The sequence below is a fragment of the Anabrus simplex genome, chromosome 2 (assembly GCF_040414725.1).
Source record: "Anabrus simplex isolate iqAnaSimp1 chromosome 2, ASM4041472v1, whole genome shotgun sequence".
Taxonomy (NCBI): domain Eukaryota; kingdom Metazoa; phylum Arthropoda; class Insecta; order Orthoptera; family Tettigoniidae; genus Anabrus; species Anabrus simplex.
In genome coordinates this window covers 328,885,376-328,906,737 of record NC_090266.1, presented here as the reverse complement: position 1 = coordinate 328,906,737, position 21,362 = coordinate 328,885,376, and the positions used below count along the sequence as shown (strand labels likewise).

The 21,362-nt window shown below is 41.1% G+C and overlaps 1 protein-coding gene across 1 annotated transcript in view; it reads right to left on the bottom strand.

Annotated features, from left to right (window-relative positions):
• Positions 1 to 21,362, bottom strand: part of LOC136863533 (NACHT and WD repeat domain-containing protein 2) — a 638,416-nt gene that overhangs the window by 609,585 nt on the left and 7,469 nt on the right. The gene's annotated exons all lie outside the window — the stretch shown is intronic.

Genomic DNA, 21,362 nt, shown 5'->3' with positions numbered 1-21,362 from the left:
ATAGTGGGATGGCAGGGATGAAATGGCTTCATAGAATAGTAAGATTAGCATGGAGTGTTGGTAAGGTACCCTCAGATTGGACAAAAGCAGTAATTGCGTCTATATATAAGCAAGCGAACAGGAAGGATTGCAACAACTGTCGAGGTATCTCATTGATTAGTATACAAGGCAAAGTATTCACTGGCATCTTGGAAGGGAGGGTGCGATCAGTCGTTGAGAGGAAGTTGGATGAAAACCAGTGTGGTTTCAGACCACAGAGAAGATGTCAGGATCAGATTTTTAGTATTCGCCAGATAATTGAAAAATGCTACGAGAGGAATAGTAGTTGTGTTTATGTTTCGTAGATCTAGAGAAAGCATTTGACAGGGTACCGAGGGAAAAGATGTTCGCTATACTGGGGGACTATGGAATTAAAGGCAGATTATTAAAATCAATCAAATGCATTTATGTTGACAATTGGGCTTCAGTGAGAACTGATGGTAGAATGAGTTCTTGGTTCAGGGTATGTACAGGGGTTAGACAAGGCTGTAATCTTTCACCTTTGCTGTTCGTAGTTTACATGGATCATCTGCTGAAAGGTATAAAATGGCAGGGAGGGGTTCAATTAGGTGGAAATGTAGTAAGCAGTCTGGTCTATGCTGACGACTTAGTCTTAATGGCAGATTGTGCCGAAAGCCTGCAGTCTAATATCTTGGAACTTGAAAATAGGTGCAATGAGCATGGTATTAAAATTAGCCTCTCGAAGACTAAATTGATGTCAGTAGGTAAGAAATTCAAGATAATTGAATGTCAGATTGGTGATAAAAAGCTAGAACAGGTCGATAATTTCAAGTATTTAGGTTATGTGTTCTCCCAGGATCGTAATATAGTAAGTGAGATTGAATCAAGGTGTAGTGAAGCTAATGCAGTGAGCTCGCAGTTGTGATCAGCAGTATTCTATAAGAAGAAAGTCAGCTCCCAGACGAAACTATCTTTACATCGGTCTGTTTTCAGACCAACTTTGCTTTACGGGAGCGAAATTGGGTGGACTCCGGATATATTATTCATATGTTACAAGTAACAGACATGAAAGTAGCAAGAATGATTGCTGGTACAAACAGGTGGGAACAATGGCAGGATGGTACTCGGAATGATGAGATAAAGGCTAATTTAGGAATGAACTCAATGGATGAAGCTGTACGCATAAACCGGCTTCGGTGGTGGGGTCATGTGAGGCGAATGGAGGAGGATAGGTTACCTAGGAGAATAATGGACTCTGTTATGGAGGGTAAGAGAAGTAGAGGTAGAACAAGACGACGATGGTTAGACTCATTTTTAACGATTTAAAGATAAAAGATATAGAACTAAATGAGGCCACAACACTAGTTGCAAATCGAGGATTGTGGCGACGTTTAGTAAATTCACAGAGGCTTGCAGACTGAACGCTGAAAGGCATAACAGTCTATAATGATAATGTATGTATGTATGTATGTATGTATGTATGTATGTATGTATGTATGTATGTATGTATGTATGTATGTATGTATGTATGTATGTATGTATGTTAGGTCATCAGTCTAGAAATTGGTTTGATGCTCACATAGCACCACCAAACGTTATGCGGTGACGGGGAAATAGCAACAACCGATGGAGACGTCAAAATGAGGCAAGATGAGGAGTGAGGAAGTTTACCATTGTTTCCGTCGCTGGGCCAGAAATTTCTATCGAAGCACGACTGATCCTATGAGCAACAGCTTTCATAACAATCAGACGCACTAACCGTGCTATGAATGTCACTACTCAGCACTACTATACCCCAGCAGCTAATAATTTATATACGAAGCATGTTTTTTAAGTTAAGTACCGTTTATAATTATGGCCGCTGCAGTCGTCGTTCAGAGCATCCGCGCTTAATATGTATACTAGTGTTTACTATAATCTCGTGGCCAGAAATTTCATTTCAGGCAAGGAAATCAATACAGCCCTTAGAACCGCCCAGTATGATCTTACACTCTCTCGTTGGTCAGATCCATGCTGAAGCATAACACATGTGCACACCTGATGAGCTAGGGGAGATGGAAATGAAATGGCGTATGGCTTTTAGTGCCGGGAGTGTTCGAGGTCAAGTTCGGCTCGCCAGATGCAGGTCTTTCGATTTGGCACCCGTAGGCGACCTGCGCGTCGTGATGAGGGTGAAATAATGGTGAAGACGACACATACACCTAGTCCCCGTGCTAGCGAAATTAACCAATTATAGTTAAAATCCCCGACCTTGCCGGGAATTGAACCTGGGTCCCCTGTGACCAAAGGCCAGCACGGCGTGAAGCCGGACAGGGGATGTGGAGAGAGCGAATGACGGGTGATCTAACATGAACCAAACACGCACAGCCGCCAGCCCACACGCCCCCTGGCTCGTATCGATGGCTTACTTCTAAAACCTCGTATCTCCCAATGCACTTCCTATCCATTAACTTCCTTAAGACTGGGCACGCCTCCCAGCCACATTTGGATGTACAGTACATCAGAAAAATATAATAAACTGTAGGAGTGCGTAAATTCGCCATGCAAACAACATCCCTATAATACGGTATGTTAAGGTGTAAGATTGTTTAAGATTACACTCTACTTTTCATTTTACAAATACAATTATTTTCGTTTACAGGTAGCGTTCATTTTATGTATTTATTTATTTACTTTTCTTCTTACAAAATGCACTCCTTTGTTTGTATAACACATTTTACTCTGATTTTATGAGAATATCTTATTTTTATTTATCGCAACTCACCTATCATTATTCTTTTCTCTTGCATTGTGAATAATATTCTTCACTTACATGCCTTTTAAATGTAAGCGTTTTCTCTGTCTTATATTTTTATACGTTACTAGCAAGATACCCGTGCTTCGCTACGGTATTACACTGAAATTTATAATTGAATGCTTATTGTTTTAGATATATAATCCGCCGAAATTCGCAATCTGACCAGTTTTCTGCGAGAATCCGCCAAAATTCGCGATCTGACTCGTTTTCTAATAGATTACGGCAAGTTTCCTCCCATTTTTCAATCTTTCTTTCCAGCAAACGATTTCGTACTTCCCGGGCTAGGTCCAGGTATTCCACCCAGTTAGTTGGGTCCCTAAATCTTTGCCATCTTTTCCTATAAGCATTTTTAATATGAATCAAATCCTTCAGGGGATCTGTCGTGGTGTCGTCTTGGGTGCCTTGGCGGTAGCCTACTGAACCCGCGGACGGACTGCATTCTTAGTCATTAGCCGTCCAGGACCCGTTTCCAGCGTGGTCCGCACATGTGACGACGGTCCAGAACATTATTATTATTATTATTATTATTATTATTATTATTATTATTATTATTACTATTATATGTTCTGGACCCCACAGCTACTTGGCGGTAAATTACATCTGCTGCAATTGTCATTGTTGACAATGTGGCCAGCACCATTGTCGCGCGTAGGCAAGTGTGCGGGATTTCTGGCGATACGAATGACATACCTCCGTGTATTAGTGACCTTATTATAGAGGTGAACAATTTGACGGTCAATATCATTCCTATCGTTTATTTCAAATGTGTTTAAATTTTTATTTATATGCCAGGAGAATCTACTCTAATCTAAGAACGTTCTCCGAAGGAAAAGACGGCTGTTGAAAAAGTACGCAGGAAAGATTAAAAATGATCGGTTCATGATCAGAATAAGTACATCGAAAGTCAACAGCCTGTTTCCTATCATTCGACAGGATCAGGGATGGAATGAATAAAGCCCCATCTAGCGGCGATAATATGAATTGTGCCGGCTGCCGAAGCTCCCCTCTGGGGCAATGATCGATGAGTGACAAATGAAATGAAATATTGGACAGTGTTGCTGGAATTAATGATGACAGGGAAAGCCGGAGTATCCGGAGAAAAACCTGTCCCGCCGCCATTTTGTCCAGCACGAATGTCACATGGAGTGACCGGGATTTGAAACACGGAACCCAGCAGTGAGAGGCCGGCGCTCTGCCGCCTGAGCAACGGAGGCTCCTTATAAGTACATTATGAACAGTAAAATCAATTGGTCTCACCGCCTTTTACACCCCACCGCCGTTAAGTTTATTTACCCCCACCCCCCAAAAAATTAAAAGAAGGTGTGTTTCTTTATGTTTAAAGGAGATTCCAAATACCAATGTTCACGTTTATTACCTTCAGTTTTGAGATATATGTATCCCTTTAAAAATAATTCACTTTTTTAACTTCCTTTCACAATCCTCCCCCTCACAAAGTGATATTAAGGCAAAAAATACTTGTTCCCTTAATAGTAAAGGATCTTCTAAATACCAATTATCACCACTCTAACCTCTTTAGTTTTTGATTTATGTGTCCTCATGAAAGGAATTCAGCTCCTTTTCACTCCCCCCCCCCAAGGTTATTCCCCCCCACAAAACGCGCTTTTCTTTGTTTTTAAAAGAGATCAAAATACCAATTTTCACGTCTGTAACAACTTTAGTTTTTATTAGATGTATGTATTCTCATACAATTAAGTCAATTAATTTTTTCAATACTTTAACCCCCCAAACCCCCTTCATTGGATTTTCCGAGAATACGTATTTGTTTACGTTTAAAGCAGATTCCAAAAATCAAATTTCACGTGTGTAACATCTTCATTTTTGAGATATCAGTAGCCTAATTAAAAGAATTCAACACCATTTTCAGTCACTTTTACTCCCCCCCCCCCACTTCCCACGTGGTATTTCCGAAAACTAAAAATACACGTTTCTTTATTTTTAATAGAATTAATAAATTACCATTTTTCACTTCTGTAACATGTTAAGTTCTTTAAGGTATACTGTAGAAATTCTCATTTTAAAATTTCAGCCCTTTTTAGTTCCCCTTAAGTGGAGTTTCCAAAAACAAATCACCTATGTTTCTTTTCACTTACAGGAGATTCCAAAAACAAATCACCTATGTTTCTTTTCACTTACAGGAGATTCCAAATACCCACTTTTTACGTCTGTAACATTTTACGCTTCTCAGATATTCTGTAGATATAGTCTTTCAAAAAATTCACCCCAATTTTGCCACTCCTGTTTAACCGCCATTAATTGAATTTTCCAAAAGCAAAAATATACATGTTTCTTTATTTTTAAAGGAGATCCCATTTACAAATTTTCAGTTCTGTAATATCTTCAGTTTCTGAGATATATGTATCCTCATTAAAGGCATTCAACCCATTATTCACCCTTTTACACCCCTCCTATTGGGATTTAGAGAAAACAAAGAAATACGTGTTCCTTTATTTTTAAGGGAGATTCTAAACACCAATTTTTACATCCGTAAACGTTTAAAGTTTTAAGATGTAGACACACTCATTTTAAAAATTCACCCCCCCTTTTCACCCCCCATTATTTGGATTTTCCAAAAACGAAAAAATACCTGTTTCTTTATTTTTAAAGTAGATCCCAAATACCAATTTTCAGTTCTGTAATATCTTCTGGTTCTGAAATATAAGTAGCCTCATTAAAGGCATTCAACCTCTTTTTCACCTTTTCCACCCTTCCTATTTGGATTTTCCGAAAACAAAAAACTACGTGTTACTTGATTTATAATGAAGATTCTAAATAACAATTTTTACATCTCTAAACTTTAAAACTTTTGAGATATAGATGCACTCATTCTAAAAATTCACCCCCCCTTTTCCCCCTCGCATTAATTGGATTTTCCAAAAACAAAAAAATATGTGTTACTTTATTTTTGAAAGCGATCAAAAGTACCAATTTTGAGGTCTGTAATATCTTCAGTTTCTGAGATATAAGCAATCTCTTTAAAGGCATTCAACCCATTTTTCACCCCTTTTTTAACCCTCCTATTGGGATTTTCCGAAAACAAAATAAATACGTGTTCCTTTATTTTAAATGAAGATTCTAAATACCAATTTTTACATCTCTAAACTTTAAAACTTTTGAGATATAGATGCACTCATTTTAAACATTCACCCCCCCTTTCACCCTCGCATTAATTGGATTTTCCCAAAACAAAAAAATATGTGTTTCTTTATTTTTGACAGCGATCGAAAGTACCAAAATTGAGGTCTGTGATATCTTCAGTTTCTGAGATATAAGTAGCGGTATCCTGATTAAAGGCATTCAACCCATTTTTCACCCTTTTTCACCCCTCCTATTGGGATTGTCTGAAAACAAAAAAATACGTGTTTCCTTATTTTTAAAGAAGATTCGAAATACCAATTTTCACATCTGTAAACTTTTAAAGTTTTGAGATATAGACACACTCATTTTAAAATTTCACCCCCCTTTTCACCCCCTTAGGGACGGAATATCCAAAAATCCTCTCTTAGCGAGCACCTGCATTATAATATGAATATATCCCCAAAATTTCATTTCTTTATGTCCAGTGGTTTTGGCTCGGCGATGATGAATCAGTCAGTCAGTCAGTCAGGACAAGCTACTTTATATATATATATAGATTTTATCCAATTGTGGTTCATGGTGTGGGTTACTATAGTCACGTCCTAGTTCGTGAACCATGGGCAAAGGCTGAGTGGCCTAGTAAGTGGTCCTGAGAGTCGGGATACCAGTTGCTATGGAATGGGAGTGGGCATCTCGGACATATTCTGAGTCATGGCCTTCGTTGTGCTCAGGCTGCTAGGACTATACAATCCACCGGTGGTCCCTAACCCGTTAGAGGAGAGATCCGCACTTGGACTATGTGTAAGTAGGGTAGCATCCATTTCATGAATTTACCGACCTCAGAACATTTTAAGCAAGCCTCGGACCTATGGGAGTAACGGAGTCCCACTCCCATATGAGAGGCGAGGGACATCTTCGAAACAACTTGGCGAACGAATGGAATTCGATGGGGAGCTATCGATCTAAATGGGGCTTACGGAAGAAAGAAAGCAGAACTGGCTGAGTCAGAAAAGAGGATGCATCTGGATGTGCTAGGAGTAAGTGATATTCGGGTAAGGGGAGATAAATAAGGAAGAGCTACGTGATTATAAATTGTATTTGACGGGTGTTAAAAAGGGAAGGGAAGAGTCTGGGGTAGGGCTCTTTATCAGGAATACTAATGCACGCAACATAGTTTATGTTAGGCACGTAAACGAGCGAATGATGTGGGTAGATTTGGCAATTGGAGGAATTAGGACGAGAATTGTCTCAGTGTATTCACCGTGTGAAGGTGCAGATGAGGATGAAATTGACATGTTTTATGAAGCATTGAGTGATATCGTAGTCAGGGTCAACAGCAAGGATAGATTAGTGCTAATGGGCGATTTCAATGCGAGAGTTGGAAATAGAACTGAAGGATACGAAAGGGTGATTGGTAAATGTGGGGAAGATATGGAAGCTCATGAGAATGGGAAGCCTTTGCTAGACTTCTGTGCTAGTATGAGTATAGCTGTTACGAATAGATTCTTCGAACATAAGGCTATTCACCGTTACACATGGGAAGATAGGGGTACCAAATCCATCACAGACCATATCTTAACCGACTTCGAATTCAGGAAATCTGTTAGAAATGTGCGGGTTTTCGGAGATTTTTCGACGAAACAGACCACTATCTTATCTGTAGTGAACTAAGTATCTCTAAGCCTAGGATAGAGGAAGTGAAATCTGTCTCTAAACGAATAAGGGTAGAAAATATCCAGGACGAGGAATTTAGGCAGAAGTACATTGATATAACTTGTAGGAAGTTCCGAACACTGGACAGTAAGCAGGTTCAAGATATAGAAAGAGAATGGGTGGCATACAGGGATGCTGTAGTAGAAACAGTAAGGGAATGCCTAGGAACAACTGATTGTAAAGATGGGAAAAGGCGAACATCTTGGTGGTATGATGAAGTGAGAGCAGCTTGAAAGCGTAAAAGGAAGGCTTATCAGAGCGAAAAAAAAAAATAGTTGCTGAATCCAAAAAGAAGTCGTGGGAAGATTTTGGTAATAACCTGGAAAGGCTAGGTCAAGCAGCAGGTAAACCTTTCTGGACAGTAATAAAGAATCTCAGGAAGGGAGGGAAAAAGGAAATGAACAGTGTTTTGGGTCATTCAGGTGAACTCATAATAGATCTCAGGGAATCACTGGACAGGTGGAGGGAATATTTTGAAAATCTTCTCAACGTAAAAGGAAATCTTCATGGTGGTGTCGCGAACAACGGAGCTCATATGGAGGAGGAATATGATGTTGGTGAAATTACGCTTGAGGAAGTGGAAAGGATGGTAAATAAACTCCATTGTCATAAAGCAGCAGAAATAGATGAAATTAGACCTGAAATGGTGAAGCATAGTGCGAAGGCACGGATGAAATTGATTCAGTTAGCTGAAAATGTAGTATGCAGTCTGGCCTATGTTGACGACTTGGTCTTAATGGCAGATTGTGCCGAAAGCCTGCAGATAAGTCTTATGGCGCCGATGGGAGAGGAAAGGCCTAGGAGCTGGAAGAAAGCAGCGGTGGCTTTATTTAAGGTACAGCCCCAGCATTTGCCTGGTGTGAAAGCGGGAAACCACGGAAAACCATCTTCAGGGCTGCCGACAGTGGGGTTCGAACCCACTATCTCCCAGATGCAAGCTCACAGCTGCGCGACCAACTCGCCCGGTAGGTTTGGTACTAGATGTTCTGATGCACATTTCAAGTCCATCGCTCATTACATGATGATGCATTTCCAGTGTGATCTCTGCACCTGAGCCCCTGACTGGGACGCGAGTTTCAACGAGGCTCGCCATGCTGTAACAGTCCAATGTAAGTAGTTGTCATTCACATCGTTTACAGCATGATTTATTTGTGGAACTAGACCCGTTCGACTGGATAAACGTAACGGAGAAATGTTAAACTTGACGTCTGTAACAGTCGCCAACTGAATACTTCTACACACCATAGACTAGGTTCTGGGTCACCAAGTGGTACGGATGCCTGTCAAGTTCGACGCGTTGCAAGGGTAGCAATGACAGACCACACGGCTTCAACAGCACAAATCAGAGCAAATTTGACACCAGAACGGTTATCAAAGACCACTGGCAATCAATCACTCGCAGCAGGATTAAATGGCACGAATATCTGCGGCCAGACTTTAGCATACACCGCAACTAGGGAAACCAACCGTTTCGTATTTTTAGGTATTTTGAAAATGTCCGGCGCGGGACGTCATTTGTCCCGGTATTGTCTCGTTTACTATCTGAACGAATTTTCGTGTTATTGTCATCGGTACGAATTTTCACAATACGCAGCTGTCCTGCCATCTAGCTTCAACTAAACATACTGTAACCGTTGACTTTTCTGTTTTCATTTAGATGAAGCGTCTTCAACCCATAGAAGAGAAAAGAAGTTGTACAATAACGATGTGTGAAATGTACTTTTCTATGTTATTACTAGGGAGTGGATTTTTATGTAATTACATTTTTTTTGCGTAAGTTTTAACGCAAGTTACGAAGTTCACTATTCCTATTGTGCATCCCCAAGTGTAAAAACTGAATCTTATTTCACATAAAAACACATATTTTCACATTTTTAAAATGCAAATACATATTTTAAGAAAATCTATAATAAGCACATAAATCGGCAATATTTGTTGATCAATAAAATTGAAAATGCTTCTGTGTTATAAAATAATGCTCATATTTTCATTTTACGATTACGGTATTGTTTTTAACAGTGTATTTAACATAATGTATCTGAATGTTTCGGCTATTTATGGACTTCCCTCCATAAGTTCTAGAACTTGCTGGTCACTGGCTACGTCGTTACATTTAGACAGCGATTTGATTTGCTGCACAAGATGTTTCCTTGCATGATGTCATTCCAATTCTTTATGAGTCAGCCCTCTCGGGTTTTGTTTATAGAATATCAGCAAAAGGCAATCACGGAGAGATAAGGTGACGTAATTCCGTTACGACATAGGAGACTCGGAAGAATATTGCCCCACCATTAGGTAGTGGAATTTCATCACTCCTAAGAGTAAGGTTAGCTGTTCGGGTCCATATATCATTCCCGTGGTCGTGTGATTTTGTATGGATTTATAAGAAATATTTCCTTCAGTGTCCGCTGCTATTCTTTTTATTGAAACAGTGATTCACCGTAAATGAGTGTGTCGTAACCTGCAAAATAATGCCAAAAGAGAAGTCGAGTACAAGATCGCGTCTTCAACAATATGTAGTGGAATTTAAAAGCATTTTCACTACCGATGGGAAAGTATTATTTGGCCAACCGTGTGCTAAAACAGTACGTGCAGATCAACGTTCTCAAGTAACCCAGCATTTGTCTGGAAATAAGCATACTGCGGCTGCTTCGCGTGTGCGTTCGCGACAATTACTAATAGCTGAACCAGCTACTTCAAATGCAGGCCCATCTAAATATTCCCAGTATTATTTAGATGTGTGGAGAGCATTTGTTTTCGCCGACATTCCTCTTGGTAAAATAAATAATCCGGGACTGAGAAATTTCCTAACAAAGTACATTAATTTTGAGCCTCCAGACGAATCCACATTAAGGAAAAACTATCTCCCAAAATGTTACGAAGAAACTTTACAGAGAATTCGGGCAGTATGTGATAGCGAAAAACTGTGGGTGAGCATTGACGAAACCACTGATTCAAGTGGCAGAAAAGTAGGAAATGTTGTAGTTGGTGTGTTGAAGAATGACAAAACTGCTTGCGAACATTCTCATTTGCTAGCGTGTAAAGAAATGCTTGCTGCAAACCATGTCACTGTAGCTAGGTTATTCAATGAAGCCATGCACTTACTTTGGCCAAAAGGTATAAAATACGACCATGTATTGCTTTTCCTTACTGACAGTGCAGCTCACATGAAAAAGGCAGCGGAAGGCCTTATGGTGAGCTTTCCGAAAATGATACACGTAACTTGCGTTGTTCATGCTCTACACAGGTTATGTGAAACTGTGCGGGCTCAGTATCCTCAAGTGGATAAATTAGTGTCTAATGGAAAAAAAGGTCTTCGTAAAAGCACCCTCAAGAATCGATCCCTTTAAAGAGAAAAACCCGGATCTTGCGCTTCCTCCTCTGCCTATTTTTACGCGGTGGGGTACCTGGCTTAGCGCTGTGGTATACTATGCAGACGATTTCGAAAGTTTTGCATCCGTTATAATGTGCTAGATAAAACCGACGCGTCGTTAATTGAGATTCTTCTTGAGATACTAAAAGACAGCTCTTTGAAAAATGATTTGGCGTTTATATCTGCCAATCTATGCTTCTTGTGTAAAACTATAGACATACTTGAAAAATCCACTAACCTGTTGTCCGAAACAGTGAAGGAAGTGCGCGCTGTTGAAAATAAATTAGATTCACTCCCGGCTTCGCAGGTACAGGGACTGTTAAAGGTCAACTATCAACATTTGTTCAGGAAAAACAGAAGATTTCAAACAATGAGCCAAATTTCTAATGTATTAGAGGCTGCTCATGTTGGCGAAATTGATGGCGTTATTGTTGGTGACATTCCTCTCTTTAACTATGCTCGTCTGACTGCCTGTGATGTGGAGCGATCGTTTTCGCAGTATAAGGCGTTCTTTAGAGATAATCGGCATGCATCTGTGATGGACAATTTGGAGATGACCTTTGTTGTTCCCTGCAATTCTGAGACTACTTCTAGCAACTAATATTCCAGCGTGTGATGGGTGAGTACGAACTGGTACTATTTTTTCAAAGATGATAGGTTGCTTTTGCCATATTTGAACAAAACATTACCTTTAAAAAAATAACCATTCATAATATCTACTCTGGCATATCAAAAATTAATATACCATACAGCACGTTTCCATACACAGACTCCATTTTGCCTTAAGGAGCACGTTTGGTAGCACCATATTCTAATACAAAACATTATACTTATTTACTTCTTGAGCGCGAGTAGTTATATGATATTTACTGGAAAATAATTTCAATTTTTATCACATATTTTAAAGTTTTTCAGCACATAAAAAATAAATATTTTTCACATTTTTAGCACATAAAAATCCGCTCCCTAGTTATTACTTCGGTAAGATTACCCTTGGGTCAAAAAAAGAGAGAAACTGGCAACACAATGCCTTCGAAAACGTTAAAAAAATTACTGTAGTTTTAAAATCGGAGCTAAAAATGTATCCGACCCCCAAAATTGTGGAATGTCCCCCTTTTTTGACTGTCTTGTCCTTCAAGTGCTGGTCACTCTAACTGTAAAAGCACCGTGCACCTTGTCACCAAAAGGATTATTTGAAAGATCGATAATTATGTTATTGGCTTTACGTCCCACAAGAGACTTTTGCGATGTACGGAGACGCCGAGATGCCGGAATTCAGTCCCGCAAGAGTTATCTCACGTGCCAGTAAATCTGCTATCACGAAACTGATGTATTTGAGCACTCTCAAATACCATGCACTGAGCCAGGATATAACCTGCCAAGTTGGGGTCAGAAGGCCAACACTATACCGTCTGAGCAACTCAGCCCGGCTTCAAAGATCGAATGGTGCTCCGTAGTGTTTAGTTATGCCTTATACAAGAGACGGCCGTCTACGTACGCAACATAGACATCGCCCATGGGGTCCTAATTTATTATTCTAGTTCATCTTTGATGTTTTCAGAAGAAACATTGTACGGCGCCAGGTACAGCTAGTACTGTCAATCCGTTCCGTAACCATTCTTGTAATAGGAAGCCGATGATCTCCTCGAGCAGTATAACGGCCCGCCCGCAAGTTATCCGTGCTACTCAGCTTACTGTTAAAGATGTTTGACAATTTTCCCAGCCGACACGACCGCTGAACATGGATGGTACTCGATAGGCTAGCACACCTGATATGTTCTATAGAAGCACGTAGAATCCATGTGCAATTATATCGGCAGGTACAATGGGCGTATCAACATATATTGCAAGGTTGGGGGGGGGGGGTGCTTGATCACTCTAAGATCATCCTCATTTGACGATACAAGTATGTATTGATCCCCAAAGAGAGCACACAGCATACTGATATTCTTTGGAACCTGTGCATGTACTGAGCTACTATCCATATTATCTTTAAAAATTATTTGAAGCATGTGATTAGATGTGATACAATATTGATACAACACCAGCACACAGAAGACGAAAATCACTGAGGTCTCATAAAGGAACTTAAATGAGAGAATTGTAGAAAATTTACCTCAGTTCCAAAACTTCCTCAATGATGCGGTGCAATCGTAAATCCTTTGACTAGGGATCTATAGGAGTCACTTCCTGGCAAGCTACTGCTATGAGGAATTAATCGTTACAGGAATCATGCATGCAGACTTCATTATGCCATTGCATTATCTCTTAGGTAATTAATTCCAGTACGTATGTTTAAGGCTTAATTAGTTTTCTGGAAGGTATGTAAGGGAAAATACAGCTCTACTCTGTGTACTCTCCCAAAGAGAAATTTTAAACTCTGTTTAATGAAATGTTTATATGCACACTTATAGGCTAAATAATAATATTATTCGTTTAACGTCACTTCAGTTACTACTGATTTTGAGAGACAACGGTTTGTCGAACTGTTCTGCATGAGATATTAACGTGCTGGAAGCTAAAGACGCTAACTTATCGTCTTTAAACACCCCGCATTGTCTCCGATATCTTCAAGGATCGAACCCACAATCTTGGAAGCAGGAGGGTAACGATTAACCGACTGCGCCATTGAGGACGGCACAAACATCCATTCAATAACAGCTTCCATAACCCTGTATTTGCAATTAGCACTTTAGCCCCCTCTAGCCCTCTTAGTTCCAGTCCGCTGCAAGGAAGTGTCCATGGCATCAGTTCGTAAGACCACGAAGGCCCTTGGAAGAGTGGAGTAACCTGAGCACCAAGTGAGATAGAGTGATCTTCGGTCCTAGGAACAAGGAACTCATTTCTGTTGTAGACTGGGTAAATCCAAGGGTCATGTGCCTCTCAAAATATTAAAGTCTATTTCAAAATGTCTCGATTTTCTGACAGGAAATTGAATCCATTCCTACTGGGTAAATGAACCACGCCTGCGATGATACAGTCTCTACTGTACAGTCCTTCGTTCGAAGTTGAGAATTGTAGGCTATGTTAAGTTTCAATTTATTGACATAAGATGTTTACCTCATGCCGTATTTTCTATTTCATGTTTCATCGTACTTAACATGGATTTAGTTAAAACATTTTTATTAATGTTGAAAGTTAAGTAAATATAGCATCTTAATGCACGTTATTCAAAGTATCTATTTTGTTATACTGAGCGGGTATTAGAATACAACTGACGTCTCCCCTTGAAAAAAAAATCCAATATAAACACGTTTTGTAATGATGATTAGAAAACATTTAACTCCACTTCTCATCGGCGAATGTGTTTGTAACATTAAATTTGTATGGAGCGAAACCAGCAAGAAAAAAATCATAATGTATTTCATCAGAGAATATTTGGTTTTAATCTGGATTAAGGAAGTATTACTAGCGTAAACAAGTTTAAGAATGTTTAGGTAGTCAACGCATGTTTTTCACTTCCCATTTCATTCCACTTTCCCGCCAAAGCAGAGCAGATACACCACCGCTTCCTCTCAGACCACTTCATCGTACCTCAAGAGTATTGCCCCAGCATAAGATGTAAGACTTGGCAATCGCGGTGTAGGGGGCAACGTGTTCGCATGTCACCCGGCGGCCCCGGGTTCGATTCCCGGGGGGTCACTGTTTTTTAATTATAACTGATTAATATCCCTGGCCCGGGGACTCAACACTCTACACTTCCGCAATTCCAGTTACAGACAGGTTCCTCTCAAATTGTGAAAGTAGTGGCAAAAGATCTTCATAGGTCGACGCCACGAACAAATATCATTTATTCAAAAAAAGACTTCGCAATAAATGATCAAACAGTGATGAACCAATTCTGTATTTGAAGGGAAAATAACCGCTTAAGTCCGCCTCTGTGGTGTAGTGGTTAGCGTGATTAGCTGCCACCCGCGGAGGTCCGGGTTCGATTCCCGGCTCTGCCACGAAAATTTGAAAAGTGGTACGAGGGCTGGAACGGGGTCCACTCAGCCTCGGGAGGTCAACTGAGTAGAGGTGGGTTCGATTCCCACCTCAGCCATCCTGGAAGTGGTTTTCCGTGGTTTCCCACTTCTCCTCCAGGCGAATGCCGGGATGGTACCTAACTGAAGGCCACGGCCGCTTCCTTCCCTCTTCCTTGCCCATCCCTTCCAATCTTCCCATCCCTCCACAAGGCCCCTGTTCAGCATAGCAGGTGAGGCCGCCTGGGCGAGGTACTGGTCATACTCCCCAGTTGTATCCCCCGACCAAGAGTCTGAAGCTCCAGGACACTGCCCTTGAGGCGGTAGAGGTGGGATCCCTCGCTAAGTCCGAGGGAAAAACCGAACCTGGAGGGTAAACAGATGATGATGATGATGAAATAACCGCTTAAAATGTCGTAGAAAAATACCTCAGTTCCTGTGAAAAGGGATCGGCAATTTGCACGATAATACTAGGACGCACACGTGAGTTGCTACCATCCTCTCCTCACCTCACATGACAGATATCTATCGATGAACCGCTGAAGGAGCATTTAGTAGAAGAGGTTATGTTCAGGAAGTCTCCACGCCCGAACGTCAGGCTCTTGACTCTGATTTCTTCTGACTCAGTATACTGCATAACTACAAGAGATACTTAGACTGTGCGCAGAACCAGTCTGTTCAAAGTCCTTACTATTTATCGTGAGGAGAGGTTCTGAAATAATTATGTAACCAACATCATAAATCTGCGATTATATTATCGATAACAAGGGTATCTGATGGACCTCATAGCATGCCCAAGGAGTCTCGTGTTTCTTTCCTTTTCTTTTGTTGTTAGTTGTTCGTGTATGGAAAGGGGCTTTGTGAACATGTATCGGGGCTAATCGCCTGTTTATGTTCAATAAATAAATACTATTTATCGATAACAAACTGATTTCATTTATATTTTAGCTACTAATTTATTATTCTAGTTCATCTTTGATGTTTTCAGAAGAAACATTGCACGGCGCCAGGTACAGCTAGTACTGTCAATCCGTTCCGTAACCATTCTTGTAATAGGAAGCCGATGATCTCCTCGAGCAGTATAACGGCCCGCCCGCAAGTTATCCGTGCTACTCAGCTTACTGTTAAAGATGTTTGACAATTTTCCCAGCCGACACGACCGCTGAACATGGATGGTACTCGATAGGCTAGCACACCTGATATGTTCTATAGAAGCACGTAGAATCCATGTGCAATTATATCGGCAGGTACAATGGGCGTATCAACATATATTGCAAGGTGGGGGGGGAGGTGTTTGATCGCTCTAAGATCATCCTCATTTGACGATACAAGTATGTAATGATCCCCAAAGAGAGCACACAGCATACTGATATTCTTTGGAACCTGTGCATGTACTGAGCTACTATCCATATTATCTTTAAAAATTATTTGAAGCATGTGATTAGATGTGATACAATATTGATACAACACCAGCACACAGAAGATGAAAATCACTGAGGTCTCATAAAGGAACTTAAATGAGAGAATTGTAGAAAATTTACTTTAATTCCAAAACTTCCTCAATAATGCTGTGCAACCGTAAATCCTTTGACTAGGAATCTATAGGAGTCACTTCCTGGCAAGCTACTGCTATGAGGAATTAATTGTTACAGGAATCCATGTATGCAGACTTCATTATGCCATTGCATTATCTCTTAGGCAACACTAACACACCGAACATTTTCGGTGACGCAAGGATGAGAAAGTGATGTTTGTTATGGAGACTGGTTTTTAAATAAATAAGAACTTACATGAACATTTAAATAAATATCCACAGTTCAAGAAAATTAGAGGAATATGTTTTGTAACATCTAGTATGTGAACGTTAATTTGGTAGATGGGGTTCCAATGGTCATACAGCTTACCTTGAGACCTTAGCTACTCACGGTTTGTCAAATAGAAGTTATACTCCATCTGTAGGCGTAGCCATGCATTACACTGTCAGGTGACCCCTCAAAACAAAGTGAATAGCGGTGCGTCCGTGTGGCGTTGTGAGGTGCACAGACTACTGCGGTCATTTGAGGCACGTTGTACGTCAACCAGCACATCCCATGAGACATCTTAACGAGGTTCAAGCCGAAAGGGCTTTCACTTTGATCCAGGAAGAATTGACTTTTTTGCTATTTGCTATTTGTTTTACGTCGCACCGACACAGATAGGTCTTATGGCGACGATGGGGCAGGAAAGGCCTAGGAATGGGAAGGAAGCGGCCGTTGCCTTAATTAAGGTACAGCCCCAGCATATGCCTGATGTGAAAATGGAAAACCACGGAAAACCATTTTCAGGGCTGCCGACAGTGGGATTCGAACCCACTATCTCCCGGATGCGAGCTCACAGCTGCACGCTCCTAACCGCTCGGCCAACTCGCCCGGTGGATGGACTTTGCGTCGTGTTGCTGTGGATCTCAATGTCTCTCCGTTAGTTATTCAACGCTCGTGGAATCGCTGCAATGAGACAGGCTAGTTCACAAGGAGGGTTGGACAAGGTCGTGAACGCATGACAACCCCACAGGATGACCGATATCTGACCACCGTGCGTTGCGGCGTCGTTCAGCAACTGCCAGAGAACTGCAACAAGACCTCAGGAGGGTCACTGTAGTCACGGTGTCTGATCAGACAGTAAGGAACAGTTTTAGGGTACGTCCAAGATGCACGCTGGTTTTCTGAGTCAGTCAGTCGGCGTTGACTGTCTGACTCCGAGCGGCAGGTGGGATGTGGCCTTTATGAAAGCTGGTTGCCAGCGCAGACAGAGCTGCCACAAAATAAAAGATATCAGATACAACTGATCAGTGTAGCATGGAACTAACAAGAGAACAGGCTGCAGCTCTATTACTGCTAAGCGACAAGGTTAGAACCAAGTTATTTTTTTTGCTAGGGGCTTTACGTCGCACCGACACAGATAGATCTTATGGCGACGATGGGATAGGAAAGGCCTAGGAGTTGGAAGGAAGCGGCCGTGGCCTTAATTAAGGTACAGCCCCAGCATTTGCCTGGTGTGAAAATGGGAAACCACGGAAAACCATCTTCAGGGCTGCCGATAGTGGGATTCGAACCTACTATCTCCCGGATGCAAGCTCACAGCCGCGCGCCTCTACGCGCACGGCCAACTCGCCCGGTACAACCAAGTTAAAACGAATGAGAAGTGATATACATCCAATTACTTAAGATCTATTTACGGGGAGTACAAACACCTTTTTTCACAGTTACTTGCCGACGAAAAGAGATTTTTCGAATATTTCAGAATGATTTCGGATAAGTTTTGTTTTATTTTGTTAAAAATTGAACACAGGCTTACGAAAAACTGGGCGAATTACCACAAAACCCCCATTCTTCCTCGGTATCCATCGTTAACAAAATGTCAGACACACTCAACACGAAAATCAACAGCCTGCGCGGCAGGTTGTCTGAAACCAGAATGAACTAATCATTCCGGTAAACATCTGAGTCAGACTACCAGTGCACAGGCACACAGGTGCATTATGGCGAGTCCCGCTTAGGAACGAAGGATATACTTATGCCGACTCGTCGTCGACTGTCTGACTCAGAAAACCAGCGTGCATCTAGGACGTACCCTAAGAGAAGTGTCCTTACGACCCAGACGTCCTGTTCGAGTGCCCCGTTTAACGCAACAACATCGCGGAGCGCACCTTCTGTTTGCCCGTACCCACGTCAACTGGCAACTTCGCCTATGGAGACCTGTGTTGTTCACAGACGAGTCCAGATTTCGCCTGACACAGCGTGATGGACGTCAACATGTATGGAGACGCCGTGGTGAGCAATGTTGTCCAGGAAGGCGACCGATTCGGACAAGGTTCTGTGATGGTGTGAGGGGGCATCAATATTGATGGCCGTACGGATCTTATCGTCGTCCGTGGTAATCTTACCACTGCGGGGTACATCGAGTAGATACTACTACAGCATGTGTTGGTTGCTGCGTACGGTGTTGGTCCTGAATTCGTACTCATGCACGACAATGCCAGGGCTCATGTAGCGCGCATCGCCAGTAGGAAACCGAGTTAAGTACACTGACAGGTTAAGGGTCCAATAGAGAACTGAGTTAAGTAGGCTAGTAGGTTACGGACATAGCGGAAATTGACAGCTTATGGATATAGTAGAAAACTCAGTTCATTAAACTGACAGCTTAAGGACTCGGTACAGAACTCAGATAAGTAGAGTGACAGATTACAAAGTTCAGAAAAAATAAAGGGTTCTAAATGGTACGCGTTCAGTGTTTGCGTTTGTTGTACTTCAGTCCGTCAATGCATTGTGATATTCTCTCAGCGTTTAAGTCGACACAGGAACAACCACTTGTTCAGAGATATTCACACTCGCCCGAATAGTGCATACAAATGAAATGTGACCCGACAATTTGCTCTCCAATATGCCTGTTGAGTGACGGTCTGAGTATTGTTTCTACTAAGGAGTGAGTGTGCAGTGAACGTAATAATACGACCCGACTCCGTCGGCTTCACGTGGTACATAACAGGCAATGATGGATATAAAATAGGCTTATTTAATGAATGTAATAAAAGTAGGACGAGTGCAGTTAAATAGCCTCCATATATAGCTTAGGAGAGGAGGAGCGGTAACAGTCTCCATCAGGTACCTCTAGGTTACCGCACAATCAATACTTCCAGCTGACTTACTTCAACGTGTATGCAACAACTGCAGCAGAGCTCGCGGTATCTGATTTAACAGAGGTGCAAGTCGTGCAAAAGTGCCCGTGGGATCTATAAATACTATACTTGAGTGCTGCAGCTCCAATATCTTGCACACAGAATTACAAAGACCAATTCTGTAACAATTCTACAGTACATGTTTAACAAACCTCCCCGGCTACTTTCGGTCCTAAATGACCCTGGTAATTAGAATGTCGGCATTTTGACCAGAAAGTTTTTCATCCTCCTAGCAAACCTACTGGTACTTTTCTTACGTTGTTTAGGCATTTTCAAATGCCCACGGACAGTGATAAAATAACATCCCGTGAATTTCAGCACACGACGAGAGCATGTAACCAATTTTCTTTCTACCAAGTGTACTCACGTCGTTGCAGAAGCCACGCTGCATCTCCCCAAAACCAAACCAGAGCTAAGAGCCCCTATACGAGCCGTAGACATGCCCACATCACCCAAATGTTCCCTTTTTCACCATCTTCATTTGATGATATCATCCGTTCCTTAACTATTTCACTACTCAATATTCATCCCTATAACAGATTTTAGCCCTTAATCACTTACAAGCCGGGGCAAACCAAATATTCAACCTTCATTTCTCAACCACTCACTCAGGCTTAAATTCTCATTTCATCTTCACACCACTCGAAATCTTTGTCCAAAATCACTCACAGCTCTCTCACTGTAGCAAATAAGCTTCATCCTTCTTAACTTCTAAAACCATCACTATAGCTCCTCAAATTATACTAATGGTAGATTTGGCAGTGTGCCAGGAGAACAAATTTATTTCACAGTAACATATTTTTAAATTTAATTGCTTGTTTTAATACCTGCACTTCTAGGCGTAGGATGCAATAGAAAAATTCCTAGCAAGTTCTTAGTTAAAACTGTAGACTGTACTGTATGTACCTATTAAAAACACTTATAAACTATTTAAAAATGGTGTTTGTATGATAAATATGTACATAATATTACTATTTCTGTATAGAACAAACTACGACCAAGCAAACAAATATTTTTTTCAGTATTGTAAACAACAAAATAAATTTAAGTTACAAAACACTTAGCCAACAGGCAAAAAATCCTCTCCCATCTTCTTCTTCACATCCTTATACCCACCTCCTTCCTTCATCGCATCTCCCCATCCCGCCTGCATCTGTTGGCCAGATAGAGGACGTAACCCTCTAGGTGGCCCACCCCACCCCTTCTTGGTGGGAATGAAAACAAAAAAATAATAGCTGAAATATTCTGGAAGCTCATTTTATGTTTCCCTGTTTTAATTCTTAGTAAGCATACATTTAACTTTACACACTCCAGTAAATTTCATTTTTAAGCAAAGCAAAGCCATTTCAGTACAAGTTATGAAGACTTGTGGCCAAGTGGAACATACGTCCGGGCATTTTTTCCCCTCAAGAATTAGCCTGCTACTCGTTTTTATGGGATGATTGGATGTCAGGTCCATTTGGAACTCCAGAAGTAGAAGTCTTCCTTTTAAATATGGTGGGGAAACGAACTCGCATCCTTCCAGGGGAAAGAAGCACATATTTTCACCTCGACTGGGCAGACCCAAAATTTATTATTAATTGTGTTTATTGGCACATAACTTCAGTTCAAATGAGCATCTGTTCATCCCAATAGTTCACATTAGAATATTAAAACAGATTGATCGGCTCTTAATCGCAATGTACGATTTTCGTAGGATAGTCGCCG